The following is a 22,865-nucleotide window of genomic DNA, read 5'->3' as shown; positions in this document are numbered from 1 at the left end:
CTGATTGTCACAACACTGTCATTGAGGAGCCATGCAGAGGTGAGCTAGAACGAAGGGAAGACAGAAGAAAAGAAGACAGAAGGAAAGTAGGTCATAGGAAGGTAAGCAAAGAACGGAGAAGAACAGTGTGGTGAAAGGGCACAGTATGATGAAGGGGAAACAGTGTGATGAAGGAGGGAAGTAGTCTTATGAATGAGTGGAGCAGTGTGATAGAAGGGAGCAATGTGATGAAGGGGGAGCAATGTGATGATGGAAGGGACAAGTGTGATGAAGGAGGGGACAAGTGTGATGATGGAGGGGTGCAGTGTGATGAAGGGGGGATAGTGTGGTGATGATGGAGGGGACAAGTGTGATGATGGAGGGGTGCAGTGTGATGATGGAGGGGTGCAGTGTGATGAAGGGGGGGTTGTGTGATGATGGAGGGGACAAGTGTGATGATGGAGGGGTGCAGTGTGATGAAGGGGGGGATAGTGTGATGATGGAGGGAAGCAACGATGTAGGAGAAGGAACACTGTAATTAAGGAGGGGAGCAGTGTGATGAAGGGGAACAGTGTGAAGAAGGAGAGGAGCAGTGTGATGAAGAGGGAGCAGTGTAATAAAAGAGGGGTGCAGTGTGATGAAGGAGGGGACAAGTGTGATGATGGAGGGGGGAACAGTGTTATGAAAAGGAACAGTGTGATGAAGAAAAGGACAAGTGTGATGATGGAGGGGTGCAGTGTGATGAAGGGGGGGAAAGTGTGATGATGGAGGGGAGCAACGATGTAGGAGAAGGAACACTGTAATTAAGGAGGGGAGCAGTGTGATGAAGGGGAACAGTGTGAAGAAGGAGAGGAGCAGTGTGATGAAGAGGGAGCAGTGTAATAAAAGAGGGGTGCAGTGTGATGAAGGAGGGGACAAGTGTGATGATGGAGGGGGGAACAGTGTTATGAAAAGGAACAGTGTGATGAAGAAAAGGACAAGTGTGATGATGGAGGGGAGCAACGATGAAGGAGAAGGAACACTGTAATTACGGAGGGGAGCAGTGTGATGAAGGGGAACAGTGTGATGAAGGCGAGCGAGCACTGTGATTAAGGAGGGGGAACAGTGGAATAAAGGGAAAACAGTGTGATAGATGGTTCCTATTTAACAAAATTACATTTTACAATATAAGGTGCTGATTTAAGATGCTAATGACATGTTAAGATCTACTGATGTCTGTGATCAAAATACCACAGTGTAGTAGCTATACAGCTTGTAATAAAGTGCACCCATTACCTACATATATTAAAGGCAACCATTTTAGGGACCTAGCTAATATTGTAGCTTATCTGTTCATGGCATGAGGTGCTTTTATATTTTACTGATTTCCCTTTCCCGCACAAGACTTTCAACTCTTCCCTTGCCTGTGCCAGCCTCTATGCTCTTCACTTACCTGTGCCAGCCTCTCTGCTGTTCCCTTGCCTCTGTCAGCCTCTCTGCTCTTCCCTTGCCTGTGCCAGCCTCTCTGCTCTTCCCTTGACTGTGCCAGACTCTCTGCTCTTCCCTTGCCTGGGCCAGACTCTCTCCTCTTCCCTTGCCTGTGCCAGACTCTCTGCTCTTCCCTTGCCTGTGCCAGACTCTCTGCTCCTTTCTTGCCTGTACCAGCCTCTCTGCTCTTCCCTTGCCTGTGCCAGGCTCTCTGCTCTTCCCTTGCCTGTGCCAGACTCTCTGCTCTTCCCTTGCCTGTGCCAGACTCTCTGCTCTTCCCTTGCCTGTGCCAGCCTCTCTGTTCTTCCCTTGACTGTGCCAGCCTCTCTGCTCTTCCCTTGCCTGTGCAAGACTCTCTGCTCTTCCCTTGCCTGTGCCAGCCTCTCTGCTCTTCCCTTGCCTGTGCAAGACTCTCTGCTCTTCCCTTGCCTGTGCCAGCCTCTCTGCTCTTCCCTTGCCTGTGCCATACTCTCTGCTCTTCCCTTGCCTGTGCCAGACTCTCTGCTCTTCCCTTGACTGTGCCAGCCTCTCTGCTCTTCCCTTGACTGTGCCAGACTCTCTGCTCTTCCCTTGCCTGGGCCAGACTCTCTCCTCTTCCCTTGCCTGTGCCAGACTCTCTGCTCTTCCCTTGCCTGTGCCAGACTCTCTGCTCCTTTCTTGCCTGTACCAGCCTCTCTGCTCTTCCCTTGACTGTGCCAGCCTCTCTGCTTATTCCTTGCCTGTGCCAGACTCTTTCCTCTTCCATTGCTTGTGCCAGACTCTCTGCTCTTCCCTTGCCTGTGCCAGACTCTCTCCTCTTCCCTTGCCTGTGCCAGCCTCTCTGCTCTTCCCTTGCCTGTGCCAGACTCTCTGCACTTCCCTTGCCTGTGCCAGCCTCTCTGCTCTTCCCTTGCCTGTGCCAGCCTCTCTGCTCTTCCCTTGACTGTGCCAGCCTCTCTGCTCTTCCCTTGCCTGTGCCAGACTCTCTCCTCTTCCCTTGCCTGTGCCAGACTCTCAGCTCTTCCCTTGCCTGTGCCAGACTTTCTGCTCTTCCCTTGCCTGTACCAGCCTCTCTGCTCTTCCCTTGACTGTGCCAGCCTCTCTGCTCTTCTGTTGCCTGTGCCAGACTCTCTCCTCTTCCCTTGCCTGTGCCAGACTCTCTGCTCTTCCCTTGCCTGTGCCAGACTCTCTGCTCTTCCCTTGCCTGTGCCAGCCTCTCTGCTCTTCCCTTGACTGTGCCAGCCTCTCTGCTCTTCCCTTGCCTGTGCAAGACTCTCTGCTCTTCCCTTGCCTGTGCAAGACTCTCTGCTCTTCCCTTGCCTGTGCCAGCCTCTCTGCTCTTCCCTTGCCTGTGCCATACTCTCTGCTCCTCCCTTGCCTGTGCCAGACTCTCTGCTCTTCCCTTGACTGTGCCAGCCTCTCTGCTCTTCCCTTGCCTGTGCAAGACTCTCTGCTCTTCCCTTGCCTGTGCAAGACTCTCTGCTCTTCCCTTGCCTGTGCCAGCCTCTCTGCTCTTCCCTTGCCTGTGCCATACTCTCTGCTCCTCCCTTGCCTGTGCCAGACTCTCTGCTCTTCCCTTGACTGTGCCAGCCTCTCTGCTCTTCCCTTGACTGTGCCAGCCTCTCTGCTCTTCCCTTGCCTGGGCCAGACTCTCTCCTCTTCCCTTGCCTGTGCCAGACTCTCTGCTCTTCCCTTGCCTGTGCCAGACTCTCTGCTCCTCTCTTGCCTGTACCAGCCTCTCTGCTCTTCCCTTGACTGTGCCAGCCTCTCTGCTTATTCCTTGCCTGTGCCAGACTCTTTCCTCTTCCATTGCTTGTGCCAGACTCTCTGCTCTTCCCTTGCCTGTGCCAGACTCTCTCCTCCTCCCTTGCCTGTGCCAGCCTCTCTGCTCTTCCCTTGCCTGTGCCAGACTCTCTGCACTTCCCTTGCCTGTGCCAGCCTCTCTGCTCTTCCCTTGCCTGTGCCAGACTCTCTGCACTTCCCTTGCCTGTGCCAGCCTCTCTGCTCTTCCCTTGCCTGTGCCAGCCTCTCTGCTCTTCCCTTGACTGTGCCAGCCTCTCTGCTCTTCCCTTGCCTGTGCCAGACTCTCTCCTCTTCCCTTGCCTGTGCCAGACTCTCAGCTCTTCCCTTGCCTGTGCCAGACTTTCTGCTCTTCCCTTGCCTGTACCAGCCTCTCTGCTCTTCCCTTGACTGTGCCAGCCTCTCTGCTCTTCTGTTGCCTGTGCCAGACTCTCTCCTCTTCCCTTGCCTGTGCCAGACTCTCTGCTCTTCCCTTGCCTGTGCCAGACTCTCTGCTCTTCCCTTGCCTGTGCCAGCCTCTCTGCTCTTCCCTTGACTGTGCCAGCCTCTCTGCTCTTCCCTTGCCTGTGCAAGACTCTCTGCTCTTCCCTTGCCTGTGCAAGACTCTCTGCTCTTCCCTTGCCTGTGCCAGCCTCTCTGCTCTTCCCTTGCCTGTGCCATACTCTCTGCTCTTCCCTTGCCTGTGCCAGACTCTCTGCTCTTCCCTTGACTGTGCCAGCCTCTCTGCTCTTCCCTTGACTGTGCCAGCCTCTCTGCTCTTCCCTTGCCTGGGCCAGACTCTCTCCTCTTCCCTTGCCTGTGCCAGACTCTCTGCTCTTCCCTTGACTGTGCCAGCCTCTCTGCTTATTCCTTGCCTGTGCCAGACTCTTTCCTCTTCCATTGCTTGTGCCAGACTCTCTGCTCTTCCCTTGCCTGTGCCAGACTCTCTCCTCCTCCCTTGCCTGTGCCAGCCTCTCTGCTCTTCCCTTGCCTGTGCCAGACTCTCTGCACTTCCCTTGCCTGTGCCAGACTCTCTGCTCTTCCCTTGCCTGTGCCAGCCTCTCTGCTCTTCCCTTGACTGTGCCAGCCTCTCTGCTCTTCCCTTGCCTGTGCCAGACTCTCTCCTCTTCCCTTGCCTGTGCCAGACTCTCAGCTCTTCCCTTGCCTGTGCCAGACTTTCTGCTCTTCCCTTGCCTGTACCAGCCTCTCTGCTCTTCCCTTGACTGTGCCAGCCTCTCTGCTCTTCTGTTGCCTGTGCCAGACTCTCTCCTCTTCCCTTGCCTGTGCCAGACTCTCTGCTCTTCCCTTGCCTGTGCCAGACTATCTCCTCCTCCTTCGATATAATGATATAACTATCATTTTTCTATATTGATAATTGGTAGCAAAATATTTGTATTATGGTGCACTCTATCATTTTTTTTCTGGATCCACCCCTGACTGCCAGCTTAACATATAGGAAGTACTTCTGGTATAATATATGAGGTGTATGCTTGAGACAAAGAGGAGCATGAGAGTGGCATTTCTATTTTCTGCACTGAATCTTTAAACTATCCATCTTGTTCTGCCACTACAAAGAAGTGACCATCTAGAATGTGAAAGTGAGAACATGCCAGTCCCATTATAAATAGGAATCATCAAGGGGACAACAGCTGAGTCTTCTGAAGGAAGGATAAACGTGTAAATATGTAGTAGCTAACTAATATGTCTTGTACATTACTGTGGTTCTCAAAGAAAAGTACAAGTTTGGAGCATCCATCTCAAGTCATATACAATGAAGTTATGAGGGAACAAGTAGACATTGGAAATCTCAGTTTAACTAAAGAATTTTCATGACCCTGCTGTGACCATATCAGCAGAGGACATACCGGTATGTGAAAGCAGCTTCAAGCGCACTGTCAGAGTTTGTAAGTCAGAGCAAGGACTGTGAGAAGAAAAGGTCACACACAGCAACTGTCTTGCTAGCTAATTAGCAGGTATTCCCGACTGCACATAAGGAAGAAAGGAAAGTAAAGACAAGATAGGAATATTTTTGAGAATTCAGGGATGTTATCCTTCTTCAAATACAAATGACATATAAGACGTGGGTAGACACAAGAGGGGATAGTACTGGTGTTACAAATTGCAATTGTCCTTCACAGCCAAGAGTTTGACTATTTAATGGAAAATCAGGAAAAGAAAAACATTAAAAGTGCTTGAGCAAATATGGTGCTGCAGTAATAGTGAACAGTAAATTTAGGAACCATAGTTACAAGGAATAACATTTGTTGGGCTTTAGAGATTAAAAGCCATTGCACAGTAGTTTGCCTAATAAACTTATCAGAGGAAGCTATATATGTTGTAAGCCATGAAAGTGTCTACGATCACTTTAGTACCACTGCGTTCATTAAGTTAAACTTCTTGATTGTTCTCCTAAAATACTTCTATTCAGCACTATTTAACTCCCCTAAATAGCATTCACATATCTTTAAAAAAATCCTTATGCAATATAGCTTAACAGATTATCTACAGGTCACTAGTCATTTCTTATATTGTCACTTAATAAATATTCTATTACAAGTGCAACCAAATAAATCCCAAAGGAGTCCATACCTGAAAAGAAAATATATGTCTTTTAAATTTTAGCAAGTTTGACATCCATAGCAATTAGGGATGTGCACCGGCCACTTTTGGTGTCTCGTGTTTTGTGTTTTGGATTCGGATTTGCTTGAGGTTTTGGGTTCGGCTTTGTTTCGCAAAACACCTGACGAAAGGTTTTGGTTCGGATTTAAGGTTTTGGATTCGGATTTATTTTGAAAAAAACATAAAAAGTGCTAAAAAACAGTTTTGTGGGGTTTTTTTTTTCACTCCTACGCTATTATTAACCTCAATAACATTCAATAACAATCATTTCCACTAATTTCCAGTCTATCCTGAATACCTCACAATATTGTTTTTAGGCCAAAAGGTTGCACCGAGGTAGCTTGAGCACATAATGCCAAAAAAAGAGGTACAAGATGGAATTGTTCTGGGCCCTCCCTCCCACCCCTCGCGAGATTTGACGCGAGACTTGGACGAGAGAGCCTCGTTTTCATTTTTTGCCCGCCGGAAATATCCGAACAGTGCTCGGATTCCGTTCGGATCCGCACTGTTCGGGTGGGCTCGGATTAGCGGAATCCGAGCCCGCTCATCTCTAATAGCAATATCCATACCTGGCAATAATCCCAATTTTCTTGATAGTCCATATTTTTGGCTACCTAAGAGTGGCCTATCAAGAATATGCATGGCCTAATTTATACTAATTTTGTAATTTAATATATTGGCCAGTATGTGTTACATATAACATTTCATAGCATTTCCCCACTGAAATGAAATGTATCAATAATTTTCATATATCAGTATTATTTAATTTACAGCCTATTGACTTCCAACTACCAAAAACCTATCAAAAATAGTCCTATCAACAAACAAGAATATTTGTGGTGCTGTTGACTCACTTGTGGCTATTTTAGGCAACCCTTGTCAGATTGCATACTTCACTCGAAGTTAGAAATAAGTCTGCAGGTATAAAATTAAGCATGAAAAGGTATTTTAGCTTCTTATGCCTAAGCAAAGAAGCTCTCCGGCGCTAATGAGGATGTAAACAGTATAATAAATATAAATATAAAATGAGGTTAATACCCGATTAATACACATAAATCTTAATTAAATAATCAACATTACATATTAAAAATATCAATACACAAGTAGTCAATCTCACTGTAGCTAGTTCGTAGGGTCTATTGCTCACCCTATTCATAGATACATACACAGAAAAGAAGAAAGAGAACTATGCTATGCACATTGATCACTAGATTAATAATTATCAATACACATTAATACATTTCAAAAAGATAAATGTGACAAGAGAGGGTCTCTAAAAAGGAAAAAAAATGTAATCACTATATAAACATATAAAACATTGCCAATAGGTATTGGCGTGAAAATATGAAGGGAAAAATATATACTCCAGGCAATGTTCCAGCAATTTATTTCAAATGAAGCCAACACAGTCCTTAAAGACCTTGAAATAAGTACATTCTTCTGAGAAATCCCAAAAGCACTCACATTAGGGAGCAGAAATACAGTCCATAGAAAATAATTTGTGTGCTCACACAGATCCCACTTTGAGATAAATGGAGATAACAAGATCCTGTATAAGAACTAACCGGGTCAATATGTCTCTCTGTCCCATTTTTCAATGGCGGTTCCAAATGATAATAAAGTGCAAATACGTCTTACCCGTATGCATCTGGTCAACCCTCTGCAGGGATAATTAACTTCAGCATGCATACCATTCAAGGCCATAGTCTCTGTAACGTCTCTGTAAAGACAACAGGTGCGCATGCTTTATTAGATCCTCTGATGGTAATACGGACCGTAAATTTCAGTTCTGCCTAAACAGTGATGGCATATAGAAGAGAGCCGGATCTCAGCGTATGGAGTTCACTCTGACGCGTTTCATTTTGTAACAGCAAGACTTTCTCAAAATTAAACATTCCAGATCTCTGTACATTCTAATTTACAACTACTGGACACCCTTTCAGTTAATTAATAATGCATTTTTGAAGGCCTCATTATTGATTTGTTAGGCTATACATTAAGACAGGTGAAGACAATTCTAAAGTTGAATAAATGTTGCGGCCTTTCTAACCTCTCACAATTTGTAACCACTCTTAGCAACCATGGGCTCCCTCTAAGCAGCTGACTGAGACCTTGAAAATAAAGATCTTACTGTTACAAAGTAGAGAAAGGTTATTAAAATGTAGCTAAATGCTTAAAGCTTGGAATTTTCACTGGCAGAAATGCCATTAACAAATGGAAGTTAAGGGGAACTCTTGAAGTCAAGGCAACATCTGGAACACACAGAAATATTTATGATATAATTGTTCATCAAATGGTCAGATGTGCAAAGCAGAATGTATATATCATTGCAAAGGACTTTCAGAAAAGTTAAATTAATACTGAAGGACTGGTCCCCAGTACTGAGTTTTTTTACACAAAAATTATCTGCATGGATGCATCTGCAAGAGTTGTCAGAAGGAAACTTTTTCTACGACCTCATCACAAAAGTCATCTGAAGAATAGAAAACAATACTGAGATAATCCAGAAGTTTTTTGGATCTGTGACCCATGGACTGATGAAACACACACTGTGTTCTTCGGTTCTGACTCGGCTTCCTGTTACTATTCTCCTGTGTTTCGTTTTGGTACCTTGCTGCCCGGCTGGTTTGACTATTTGGCTTGACCTGACTTCTCTCTGGATCCTCCCTGTGTACTGCACCGCTCGGTCGGTGCTGACCTGGATTGCCTGACTACGCCTGTCTACTGCTGTCGCTACACCGGTGACTGTCTTGGAGAACTGCTACCTGCGTACCCTCTGCAACTAAGCCCAAGCTCCCTTGCAGGGGTCCCTGGTGAATACCGAGGGTACGTTAGACTCAGCGCCTCCCTGTTTAGTTGTGCCAGTACCGGTTAGCGGCCATCTCTGCAATTCCGTGACAGTCTGGCTATGATTCTGGTTTTGATCCCTGGCTATGTTAGAATATGATTCAGGTTCTGACTCCCTACCTGGTTTCTAAATATTCCATTCCTGGCTGAGTTGCTGTTGTCCTGAGAAAGTCGTAACATTGGTACCATTACCATTTACACAACCCGTTCTGATTGCTATGTCGGGTGATACATCTCTCTGGTGTTCAGCTACTCTACATTCATTCCAGCCTGAATCCTGACAATCAGTTGTGCAGCTCCACTCAATCCTATTGGAGTGGTAAGCATTTGCTTTGACTTTTGTACTGCCTCAAGTGCCATTGTTGTCGTCTGTTCTGAGGGACTCTGGGTCTGTCTCAGAATGCTTAGGATACTCAGGACTTTGTTATACATTGCTGATAAGTACACTGTGTAATTCCGCTGTATCACATCTGCTGATTTGGCTTGATCTCCTGCTCTGATATTGGGACTTTTGTATCCTGCATTTTTGCCTTGAGAATGCAGAGCCATCTGCGTCTGTTTCTGAACTTAGTAAACCTGCATTTAATTCTGAAATTGATAAATCTGCATATGATTCAGAACCTGATAATCTGCATCTGGTTCTCTGCATATACCGTGTGTTGCTGATCAATTGTGTTCTAAAATTAAGAATGTCATTTTAGGTCCCACACTTTGTAATTTCTGCTGCTAACCTAACAGAAAGAAGCTTATCTGTCTTCAAGAAACATTTGGAAGCTGCGATTTCTGCCAAAAGAGGTGTTACTAAGTACTGACTAACAAGGTGCTCAAGCGCTTACACATGCCAGATGAACTATTTCCCCCTAATATTCAATAACTATTAAATTCAGAAATGTAATAGTAATTGTGCATTAAAATATCAGAATGTTGGGCCTGATTCATTAAGGATCTTAAACGACGAGGATCCTTATTTCAGTCTCCTGGACAAAACCATGTTACAATGCAAGGGGTGCAAATGAGTGTTCTGTTTTGCACATAAGTTAAATACTGACTGTTTTATCATGTAACACACAAATACTTGATAGCTTATTTGTACACTGAAATTTAAAGTTGATATGTGTGTTGATATGTAAGTAAATATTATCTAATCATTAAAATGTTTAAGAAAAAAATGAGGAACTAAGGTCAGAAAACTGAGGGAATATATGCGAAAGTGGGAACTGCAGCATTTACTCTTATTTCACCTATTTTGAATATACTTGTCATATGTTTATTAACATGTGAAAAGCAGATGGGGGGAGTGTTAATGAGCCAATAATAAAACTGTGCTGTCCAGTGTCTCAAATAACTGCTTAATAAAATATACTTCTTAAATGCACTTAAAGCATAATTCAACTCAAACTGTAAATCTGGCAGGAACAAGGAGGTTTGGGGGGAAAAATAAAATGTAAATTGATTATTATCTGATACTGTATTTTGCTTTATATTGTGTATTTATGTACTTTACTCATTTATAATTAGGCACTATTTCCTTTGTCAGTTGACTCAAAAATAGAGCATTTTGATCTCTTATGTTATAAGGTATGGGGCATTAAGTGATTAGCGTACATACAGTGGTCAAAGTGGAAATTTAGAAGTGGCGGTATGGAACATAAAGTGAATGGAATTTGATAGTTTGATTTTTTTTTAAACACTTGACCCCTCTCTATCTGCATGATTCCCCCCTCCCCCCAAATATGTGTCTGCGCATTCCCAGCCATCCTGCATTACTACTTGTGTTTTATCTGTGATCCAGCTCTCCCAGCCTTCTGTTTCTGCTGTATCTATTCTACACCTTGAAACCTCCCAGACTTAACATCCATATGGCAGAGAGGAGCTTAGAGGTTACAGGAAGAAAAGAAGAAGGAAGAAAGAAGAAAGAAGAAGCGGAGATGCGGACAAGGAGAAATTGAAGAAAAGATAATTAAGATGAAGAGCAAATGGGGGCAGAGGGGGCTACAGCTAATGTTGAGAGAGGGCTGGAGAAAATGGGGGTGGGTTAGAGGGGTCTACAGAAAACATGGAGAGAGATTGCCACAGAACATGGTGGGCAGGGGACATGTGTGAAAAAAAGCTGGCTTGGGCAGTGGTAAATATGAAAGAAAAGATAGTGGGCAGGGAGGCATATGAGAAAGCTGGTAGAATGGAGGTGGCATGTGTGACAAGAGCTGATGGGAACGGGGTGGCATGTGAAAGAATAGCTGGTGGGCATGTAAGAAAAGCTGTGCGGTAAAAGAGTTTTAGTATCTGAACCCTGTACAATAAAGCTATCCCCACAGTAGAACTATGCTACTGTTTAGTAAAGCAGTGAAACGCGCAAACCAAAAGCTATACAATCTAAAATGTATTACTACTGTCTACCCTGAGCTCATTCTCTACATTGTAATGTGTAACGTGCAGGATGCTCTCTTCTCTCTGTCTCATATCTGCACCTTCTTCATCAAACTTTTATGTCCATGTTCTGTTTGAATCGTTTTATGAACTTTATCATTTGTTGTACTAACTGTTCGGCGCTGCAGAGTCTTATGACACCTTATAAATAAACAATGTTGATGATGACGATGACCGTTACATAGGCAAACCGAGGGGGGGGGGGGGTTTCCTAGTGCCTGGAACCCCCCCCCCCCCCCCCTCTAAGCCTGGGGCACTGTATAATTGAGGTGGCTGGACCCTGCCCCCACTTCACACAGCTCTGCTTGAAAAGGGAGAGCTACGTGCACCTAACAGTAGTGCACGCAGCATTGCCCATGTATATTATAGGGATAGGAAGAGATGAAGAGCAGCCAAGCACTGTCTAATATTATAGCCACGCTTCCATGCATGCTGGTCATGCCCACTGGCGGCGTGGCGTGGAAACCCCCCTCCTACAAATCCTGCGTTTTCCCCTGCGTTAGTAGGTTACAGTCTCTTCTTAATCTGTGTGAGGCGCTAGCTAGGTCATGTTTCATATAATTACTACAGTCTCCGTTTTGATATGTACATATTAATTGTTAAAAACAATCCATACACAAAATACGCTTTACTTACCTGTTAAATATCACTGATTTCTTGGCCTGAGGTTTCCATATATTAAAAAGGACCAAGAGAAGCAAATAAGTGTGACACAAATAGAACTCATCATACATCATCTTTATTTAGTGATCTGCTTAAGTGACAAATATCCTTTTTGAACATTTACATAATAGACTTTCCGTAGCTAATAATGAACATTTTGAGAAAGTTCTGTATGACAATAGTGAACTTGGTTAGGAAGAGTAACACATTGAAATGTTAAAAAGGATGCAGTTGTCTTATTGCAGCTGTGGTTAATGTGTTTCCATAGCAACCTATTGTATAATGCTTTGCTAATATTCAAGTGGCTCTGTGTAAATAACAAAAACATTTCACAGATATAGAGGTACACTAGCTCCTACTAAAAGTAAATTACTTTATCTTGAAACCAAAAGATATACTTTTTGCCTCCAAAAAATAGCAAAAAAATAGTGATTTGCATCTGATGGTCATGAATGTGCTAACACTATTAGTACCAATCCGATGCCATCTCGCCTACACTGCACAGTACCTACCCGCTCCAGCTGCCATGCGTAGGGAAAGCAGACAAGAAAGGGAGCCCAGAGATTTTCAGCAGTGCCTAGAAAAAAAAAAACATTAGCCGTCGGTAAAAGGTTTTAAATTAAAAGGGAAGCCCAAAAAACACCTATTTCTGTGGAAAATACAAATTTAACACCCATTTCAATATATAACCTACATATGTAAAATCTACTGTTTTTAAATTATGCAAAACATATCAAACATAATAAATAATGATATAAAATGTAATATCATAAAGCACAAATGTCATGATATGTATTGTAATCAGGATTTGTGGAAACACACACACAAACACACATATTTATTTATATATATATATATATATATATATATATATATATATATATATATATGTATATATATTACGTTGAAATAATTTCCTATATAACATGAATAGAATTTTGAAATATTTTATTTAAATACAGTATATTGCTGTTGCTATCTTTAGATACATTTTTCTACAATTCCGTGTATTGTGCAGTGCAGACAACGTAAGATACAATATGATACAGCACATCTTGTCACTAATAGCAGGTTTTTTTTTCCTACTAAATATTAGACCATAACAATTGCGATGTGTCTTAGGAGCATCTTATGGTCAACAAATAAAGTAAATTACAATAAAGAAAAAACATAATGTTATATATAACTTTTTTTTATGTTTTAGATTTTTGTTTACCCCTCTCAAGATCCACAGCCCTCTCAGCGCTACCACTACGGGCTAAATTTACTAAGCTGCGGGTTTGAAAAAGTGGGGATGTTGCCTATAGCAACCAATCAGATTCTATCTTTCATTTATTTAGTACTTTCTACAAAATGACATCCCCACTTTTTCAAACCTGCAGCTTAGTAAATCTAGCACTACGTTCCTCTGATGCTGGCCCCGCTCCTCTTGACACATATATATAGTTTGTTGAACATCTCAAACAAAATAAATAGGAGAGGACTTAAAACGCAATCTGGGTAATTTTGTAAACAAAACGTGCAGACTTCACATTTATTTTCCTTTTTTCTGCTTAGTGCATACTTACTTACTTTGGAGATCTCCCGTCCAGGAGGATAGATCTCCATGCAGCCTCCTGGGGGCGTGGCCATGCAAATCGCATAGTTAGTCCCAATTACAGCAGGGACGGGGCCAGGAAGACGCAATTAGCCCCACCCCCACCCATTTCACCAACAAACAGGGTAGGATGCGGGAGTTTGTCCTACTCTCCCAGGAGTCTGGAAGAACTCCTAAAAATTCTGGAGTCTCCTGGACATTCTGGGAGAGTAGGCAACTATGGCTTAGTGTATACATTGTTGCATGCCCGGTTTCTGCTTTTGGGAACTGCCACCAGTTTCTGCCACCAGTTTCAAAATCCCGCCTGCTGCTTAGGACTACATTTAACTTTTAATTTTTCCTTCTGAACTACAGCTTATTCGAGCATCATTAAAATCTAAATTAAACTGAGGGGACATCTGGACTGTACATGTGTCACATTTGTCAAATTGGCCCGGTTTGTACAAAATCTGTCCAATTGAACTCCCAATCACCAGACCCAGAATCTATTCAAAAACAGTCATTTTGCAGGAAAAAGAGTTCTGTATGGATCATCCCCTAAAATGCATACTTTCCATCCCTTTAAAAAACATTTAAACATTTTGACAGGGACTAAGCAGTACATTTACTAAAGCTTCTTAAAATAAAAAAGTGGAGGTGATGCCCATAGCAACCAATCAGCTTCTAGCTATCATTTTCTAGAATGTACTAGATAAATAATAGTTAGAATCTGATTGGTTGCTATTGGCAACACCTCCACTTTTCTTTCTCAGAAGCTTTAGTAAATGTACCCCCATTGGTAGAAACTAATGATAAATAGGCTACAGTTGACTAAACAATATTTTCACCTTGTCATCTCCCGAAGCCTGTGGTGTGACCTCTGGTATGGGCCAGTGGCTACCATTGGTCCCATAGTTCACCAGTCTGAGTGATAAATAGAGGACACAGCCCCTACGGGATGAATATTGCACAACCAGACCAGTGAGTACTAAATTACCTCCACTAGGTCAGGTGTATATTTAAAAACAAAACAAAGAAAATGTTATATTTTTGGTAAGGTTTTTTGTCTTATTTATTTTCATCTAAATACTTCTGATGAAGCGTAGGATACGCCCAAAAAATGTTGAGAATTGTACTAATTACAATTAACCAGAGCGTGGATACTACTCCCTCATCAACCTGCAGGCGGCTGTTTAGTTTCCTTTGCCACACAGACCACTACCACATTGGAGGTCAATAATTCACTTCACTTTCAATCACTGTATATCTGTATATCTGTGGTTAATACTCACATATAACCCAATAGTACTCCATGGTACTCTAGTATCTTCTCATATGTGTGTAAATTACTCATTACTCACATTTCATGGGTCTCTCCTGTTGCACTATTCTACTCTTGCCCTGTCTTTTTTTTAAATTTTCTTTCATTGTTTTATTCATATTTGGCCCTTCTAGGAATTTCTGATAATCTTAAATCATACTTGCCTACTCTCCCCAGATATCCGAGATGTTCCCGAATTTCGGACTCCCTGAAGAGTAGGCATCCTCCCAGACTTGGTGGAGGTGGAGCTTAGTGACGCGATACTCGTTATCAAGCCCCGCCCTGCTATGCAGTGCCGTGAATTTTGATATTTCATTGCAGAGGCGGGGCCACACCCCCTCCTGCCCTTGTCACCTGACCTCCTCTCCAGCATGACTAGATTGGCCTATATTTAAAATGTTATTCAATTTGTTGAAGGGAAAATTCAATAATAAAAATATATAAAATAAAATTCAGGTAAATAATGGGGAGTGTCTGAGACTACGAACACCAAGGGTAGAATAATGAATAATACAATGGAAGGACATGCCATTCAGTAATTGCTGCACGCAATCATTCTAGCACTTTTCATGCACAATTCTACAGTATTTGATGCATTCTCCCTACATATTTGTAAAAGTATGTTACATATTGCATTTTTCATGTATCCATTCTCTTTCTGTAATTCTATAATTTCTATCCATCTCCCTTTATTCAAAAAGAGTTAGTTGTATGAACTTTGTTTTATAAAGAGGAGTGTAAAGAGATTGGTTAAGTTCAGTATTACCAAAACATTGTTGTATGTCATTCTAATGGTAAGTCATTACCAGACAGTGATGATCATGCCGGCTTCCAATCAGCAAGCAGTAAGACTGTACAACTGATTGAAGCAGCTCTATATTGCTAGTTTATTGCTTTCAAATGAATGAGGAGATTTATCTGATGTGGAGTTTTATTATAAAAACTTTTCCTAAGCTGTGTTTTGAAAAGTACCATTATATTGATACACAGTACAGGAAAGAAATGTAAAATTATATGAGCAAATGATGACTTTATGGAGATTGACTACAATGCTAACCACTTGTTGTTTTCATCATAGGAGAATGATCCCGCATTTAACCCTCAATAGCAGCAATGCTTCACAGACAAGTGAGTTGACGGAAAGCCCAAAGGAAAGGTCTTAATCGTAAATGTATCAAAAGTAGACACCCCACCTTCAATCCTCACTAGCATGTATTGCTGTACTTCAGAATGGTGTTAAAGTTACAATGAGAGAGGTATAATGAGAAAGTTGGTTTAGGGTAAGGTCCCAGTGAGGCTGATATATCTCCTGAAGACCTCTGCTTCTCTAAAATAAAGTAGAGAGGGGCCTCTTCTAAGGATACACAGCTGCATACAGTGCACCTATAGTGCTGCGGTAGCAAACAGGTAGGGATCACAGTGGGATCAGAATCCCATCTCAGAATGGCTGAGGCTCTTAGGTTTAGGTATTGTAACACTGTAGCACATTATTTCCAAGCTCATCTTGGAATTGCTGTTTGTAAATGGCATTGGTGTAATTTTCCTTTCACCTCTCTTATTCCAAACAGTGACTCCACCCAAATCTTGGCTTCTCTTCTGGGGAGTGTCTGAGACTACGAACACCAAGGGTAGACTTGGGGGACCCCTTGCCCAGCATTATAACTTCAACAGCAAACACGAAAATACTTTACCTGGACATAGGAACGGTGTAGAAGCCACCCCGACACATTTATTAGATAAGGATATGGGCAGCAACCACTTTTCTATGTGTTATGGACTTATAAATATAAATTAGCCAATTGTTATTTATTTGTCAGAAGTTATCTTAAAGAAAATATCAATTAGATATAATTCTTCTATAATCATTCAGACATCAGACATTAATATATGGTAGAGTCACTTTTTTCCATATTGTATAAGCTTTGCACACTGATTGGGAGTGGTGTTTGGACATTCCACTCATAAGAATTTCAGGACGTTGCCTGGGTCACTCAAGGACATAACATTTTTTATTTCAGAGACACTTCAAAGTTATATGGATCCTGTGCATCTGACCATTTTTCTGTTGAGAGGGCAATTTTCTCCCAAGCTTCAGCTTTTTAGCAGTATTTTCCTGTAAGTTGCTCCATCCGTTTCCCATCAGCTCTAGCTGATGAGAAGCTTTCCTCAAAGCATGTCACTGCCGTTACCATACTTCACTGTAGAAATTGTGATTCTTGTGGTCTACTCATTGGGGCCACAAAACTTTTTCCCATGCCATAACTGGGTCACTCTTTTACTGGATACCAAATTCCATGTACATGGTTAGCTTTAAGGAGCCACCCTTCCATCCAGACAAGAATCTTGCAGAGCTCTTGATGTACAACTAGTGAAGCACCATTACACGGTGGCTTAGTGGTTAGCACTTCTGCCTCACAGCACTGGGGTCATGAGTTTCATTCCCAACCATGGCTTTATCTGTGTGTTGTTTGTATGTTCTCCCCGTGTTTGTGTGGGTTACCTCTGGGTGTACCGGATTTCTCCCACACTCCAAAAACATACTGGTTGGTATTTGACTGCTGACAACATTAACAGAATATTCTCTGTACAGCGCTGCGGAATTGGTGGCGCTACAAATATAAGTAGTGATGATGGTGGAGATTACTCCAGTCCCAACAACTAAACTCGTATATTTGTGTACCCTTGTTCCAATCTATGCTTTCCATCATTATCTTTCTAACTTACAATGTGTTTCTAAGCAAGTTACCATTGGTTGTAAAGGTGATCTAAATGAAATGTACAAAAATAAAGATTAAAGATCACAACTGGGGCGTTTATCCAATAAATGTGGCAGTCACTTTAATGATGCAGAGGCCAATGGTAGAGCAAATTTATACATATATCATGTTCTTTATGTGTTTGGGTGGGTTTCCTCTGGGTGCTCCGGTTTTCTCCCACAGTCCAAAAACATACTGGTAGGTTAATTGGCTCGTGGCAAAATGGACCATAGTGTGTGTATGTTAGGGAATTTAAACTGTAAGCTCCAATGGTGCAGGAACTGATATTAATGACTACATATTCTGTGTAATATGATAGCACTATATAAATAAACATAAATAATAATGTTTATCATGTCTATACTGTATGGAGAGTGGTTGACATTGATGTAAGTTATATGTTCAATCATGATAAATTGAATTTATAAATAATAAAGCATGTTTCGTGATTTGAAATTATGTTACTGCTTTTAGAAGTAAATCGTTTTTTGTTGTAGAGCAAAGGATAAGAAAGATTTAGATACTATATAACATTTGATCAGTGTGTAGAAGTTAGTACAGGCCCGGCGCTCCCATTAGGCAAGGTCAGGCACTTGCCTAGGGCGCCGGGCTCTGGAGGGCGCCTGGAGGGCGCCCTCCAGAATGAAAATTACTTTAAAACTGTGCGGCGACCGCTGACCATACCTGTCACGGCCGCCGCCCAGCATTCAGATGCACGGGGGAGGGGGGAAGAGGCTATTGCTCACCACCGTCGCTTCTCTGCTCCGTCTCCTCCCCTCCACTCACTAGTGTCAGTGAGTGGAGGGGAAGAGACGGAGCAGAGAGGTAAGGAAAGACAGGGTGAGGGGGGAGAAGGGAGGAGGGCGCCGATTGTTGCGGGGGGGGGGGGGGGCTGGGGCGCCGATTTTGTAAAAATACCTAGGGCGCCATGGAGGCTAGCACCGGCCCTGAGTAAGTACATTATATGTTTATTATTTCTCTTACCTTTCTCCCCCAAAATACATTTTTAGTTTATTCTATTCTCTACTTCTTTTCTCCACTATTTATAATTTGTACCGTTTTCTTATTCACACTATAGGTATTTACTGTGTGTAGCTATCCATGTAATATATATAGGCATCATCTTACTTGAGAGTTTGGGCTTTCTTTAGATATGTTATTTCTGAGTCAACGACCCATGAAAAGAAAAGTGATACCACATCTAGGGTTATATTGATATTATAATGTTACTTGAGTGTTAAACAAAGCAATTTTGTTCAATCTAAAATTAGAATTTTCATTCTGCAATAAAATACCACCATATATGATCACTGCATGTAGGACTTTGCAGAGAAATCTGCTTTGCATTTTGCTGGATGAACAGTCTTTGTTGCTATAAAACCCATGATCACAAACATCTGGAAAAATATGAAACTGGTGGATTGCTACGGGGCAGGATCAAATGTTCTGATTGACAGCTGCCCTCATGTGGCCGTTTTCTGATTCACCCTAGGGCATTTAAAGAGGAAACCATGTGTTTGTTAGTTTAGAGGTGTTTTCCCTTTTAGGGTCATGATGTGCCAATGGCAATAACATGCGGGGGGTTACTTTAGGGTGACTGTGTATTTTTGTGTGTTTGCACAGAATTTGTCTGCATGTATTTCAGTGTCACAGTTAAATATAGTGTTAGCTTAATGTTTAGTCTATAAAACCTTAGACAATGACCAGCTAACATATTTAGTAATATATTGTGTTAAGATAGAATAATAACATTTAAGCTAGTAAAAAACAGCTTTGTGTGTATGCTTAGGCTGCTATACAAACTGCTTTGGAATCTAATAATGATCGCACTCCCGGATACTTGCCAAGGAAACTTGGCAAAAGTGACTTTTTTCCTTCATGTCTTAAAACCATTCCTCAAGCATCACTATCAGGCTTGTAAAATAGGGCAACAGAAAGGCTAAGTACAAAATTGTTCAAATTTCCTCTTAACAGATAGCACATTTTAGCAGCAATAATTTTAGAAGCTGAATAAATGTTCTACCATCACTGAATCCTGCATGCAAAAAAAGTTTGCTGTAACTTGATGTTTTCAATGTTTCTCCTTTATTTGCCTATTATGTTGCATCACTATTAGCAAGTTTGTTGTGACTTTCTGTAAAAATGCTAAATGCACCTTAAGGCATAAAAATGCACCTTATAGCATATAATTACAATTAGCAATTCATCAAATGTGAAAAAAGACACCTTGCACACACCTTGCTCAATACTCAGCCTTATTAAATGTCCCTGAAAGAGGAATGGTAGTCTATAAGGAATGCTAACGCATTTTTAGGATTTTATGATACAGATGGAGTAGAGTGTAGGCAATATAACTAGGTATAAAATAGAGAAAATGTGCTACATTGTGACAGATCTCTATTCTATTACGTAAATAGGTTAGGCCAGGGTTTCTCAAACCCAGTCCTCAGGGCTCCCCAACAGTGCAGGTTTATCATATCTCCTTGCTGGAGCACAGGTGTATTCATTACTGACTGACACATTGTAACAGATCCACAGGTGGTCCTAATTATGTCACATGTGATCCGGAAAACCTGCACTGTTGGGGAGCCCTGAGGACTGGGTTTGGGAAACCCTGGGTTAGGCTATTAAAGTTTATTGCAAAAAATCTTGTGCCATTATACTCTATTCACTGCAATAAACCTTACACCCAGGACCTGATTATCTATTAGGCTGCCTAGGTAGCAGCCTAGAGGCGTGAGGCTTTTGGAAGGGGGGGGGGGGATTGCAAATTTTTTTAGGGTTTAAAATTGTCACAGGGAGAGGTATACATTGAAATTAATTTTAAAATATAAGAGAATAGTTGTTCTCCAAAATATAAAATTCATAGTAAAAAATCATGAAAGAAGAATGTAGTGAGGATTTAATAGATGTATTTTCATGGCAAAGGCTAAAGGCAATGAGTCATCCTCGGGTGGGCACCTGAGTATAGCGTTTTGGAGAGGTACAGGTGCAGACAAGAAAGCCACTTCAACATCTTCACCCCCAGTATGGGTCGTTCACGTCTCCACTCTGCTATACAATTCTGATTTTAATGAAAACGAAATGAGTGACAAAGATTGCCGTGACCCTCTTAAAAAGCCAAGTGGAGCTGAGTTTCGAAAACACAGGAAAATAAACATTGGTGGGGGTGAAGGAAGCCTACTGCGTATTAGCCTGGCATGGAAGACGAGGGGGCACTACAAGTGTATTAGCCTAGTGCGCCCTTGATCAGGTCCTACCTTCTCCATCACCACCTCTCCTTGCCTCTTAATTTACCTTGACTCACAATACTATGTACATGAGCTTACATGTGATCGAGCGTGTGTCTTCACTGTACACTTTTCGGGGTCTCCGTCTCAATCCAAACTTGGGTCTTCCGCACATCTTTCTACTGTGTCTAACAAAGTTATGAATTGAGGTCTACAACACATTTGTGGGCATGTGCTTTTGAATTAGGTATGGATACATATAGAGTTACTTATCTATTCATATTATTTCTATATATAATTATTTATCCACAAATTGCTCCTATGTTACAGGATTGTTTTGGTGCTGTGCTCTAAGAAAAACGATTTATCACTTAATGTAGCTCCTTTATGAGAGATTTGTGAGATAAGTCATGTACAAGATTATTTATGTTCCTTGATAAAACTATGTTAAGGACCACTGACTTATGTTCTGTACCATGTCTCTGATCTGTGAAGCGTACATACCATTGGATCACACGGGGATGTTGCCATGACCTCTCCATGATTCCGTTTATAAGCAAAGGTTAAAACAACCTGACTTTAATTCATGATGTTATATTTGTCATCATTAAAAGTCTATTTATCATTCATTATTTAAAGTATGTATTCATCTATATTGTGAACTGATTGGAAGAAATTGAAATTGAAAATGTTTTTTTTATTTTTCATGTTATCTGACTTTGTATTTTGTGCCAGATCTCGTCAAAGACACTTTCAAGCAACACTTCTATACAGAACTGAAATACACGTGGGAGCATTCCAGAGGGTTCTAAGTTATCAGTTCACTTTGATTGAATGCCAAGCTCAGTTCACACAAGCAGATTCTTGACTTAAAGAACATTCTTCTTATGAGAATGTGCTAACCTTTTGATTAAGGTAACTTATGTACTATAGATTCATCCTCTGTACAATTGTGAATTCCCAAGAAGACACAATTACACATACATACATAATACATACATACATACATACATACATACATACATACCTCCTGACATAGGGCCTCTTTTAGAGATAGAAGCAAAGCAAAAAAATAGCAAATTCGCACCTTGGCAAAACCATGTTGCCCTGTGTGGGGCAGGGGGGAAAATTTAAAATGTGCAGAAATATTTTAGCTTGCATTGCAAAAATAAAGCTGTCCAGTATTTGTGTGCTTCATGCAAAAGCAGTACTTTCCCAGCATGTGAAAAAAATAAAGACATGTACATCCTTGCATTGTAATGGGAAACCCTTGCTGGTCATGTTGTGCAGTCACTTACTTGGGGTGTTATGATGTTGTGTGGTACCCCACTTATTGATGCCCTCATCTTCTGCACCGGCTATGGCATGGGTGTGGCATCTGCAACCAGAGGGTCCCTTGAATACTAAATACTAAGATTATTATTATTATTTATTATTATCTTTAACTTATAAGGCACCACAAAGGGTCCACAGCGCCGTACATTACATATACAAAAAACACAGACCCAAGACACAACATGATACAGAAAGAACAAAAATATATGCAAACACAGGTAACAAGGTAAAGCAAAGGAAATTATTTCTGGGACAGTTAGTGAAAGGGATGGTAGAAATCAGCATTAAGTAGGCCAAAGCTAAAGAAAACAGGGCTAGGGAAGCAGGCCAAGAGGTACAGAGGGTGATGGAATAGTAGAAGGAACACACAAGAAAAGATGGCCCTGCTCCTGAGAGCTTACATCCTAAAGGAAAGGGGGAGACACAAATAGGGTGGTGCTAACTGGGGAAGAGAGCCAGGACATGGGAGTTAGGCGGAGGGCTGATAGATTTAAATAAAGAAAAGAGTCTTAAAGGTACGCTTGAAGCCTTTCAGAGTAGATGCTAACCTGATGGAACGTGGAAGATCGTTCCACAGCAGGGGAGCAGCCCAGGCAAAGTCCTCAAGACGAGGTGATCAGTGAAGTAGTGAGGTGGTGGTCACAGGCAGATGTTTAAAGACCATTAATATGGGGTTGACACTATAGGTCTGCAGTGCAAACGTCAAAGAACTGTTGGGTGCCAGACATCTCATAGAAAAGTAACATGCCGTTTTATGTCAAACTTCTTCTCCTGCAAATATTATTATGGTTGCAAGGAATAGGACACAAATCCCAATCTCCTCCAACACAGATCATTGTGATAACAAGCACTTCTTCCAAACACCTCCAGCATATCACTTCAGCGGA

At 41.9% G+C, this 22,865-nt stretch overlaps 1 long non-coding RNA gene across 1 annotated transcript in view; it reads right to left on the bottom strand.

Moving 5' to 3' along the window:
* Positions 1-11,875: 11,875 nt before the first annotated feature.
* Positions 11,876-22,865, bottom strand: part of LOC142157876 (uncharacterized) — a 186,266-nt gene continuing 175,276 nt past the window's right edge. Inside the window, exon 3 of the long non-coding RNA XR_012692670.1 lies at positions 11,876-12,337. This is a non-coding gene — a long non-coding RNA (uncharacterized LOC142157876). The remainder of the gene's footprint in view (positions 12,338-22,865) is intronic.

This window comes from Mixophyes fleayi, chromosome 5 (genome assembly GCF_038048845.1).
Source record: "Mixophyes fleayi isolate aMixFle1 chromosome 5, aMixFle1.hap1, whole genome shotgun sequence".
Taxonomy (NCBI): Eukaryota; Metazoa; Chordata; class Amphibia; order Anura; family Limnodynastidae; genus Mixophyes; species Mixophyes fleayi.
This window is presented reverse-complemented; position numbering and strand designations above follow the sequence as displayed.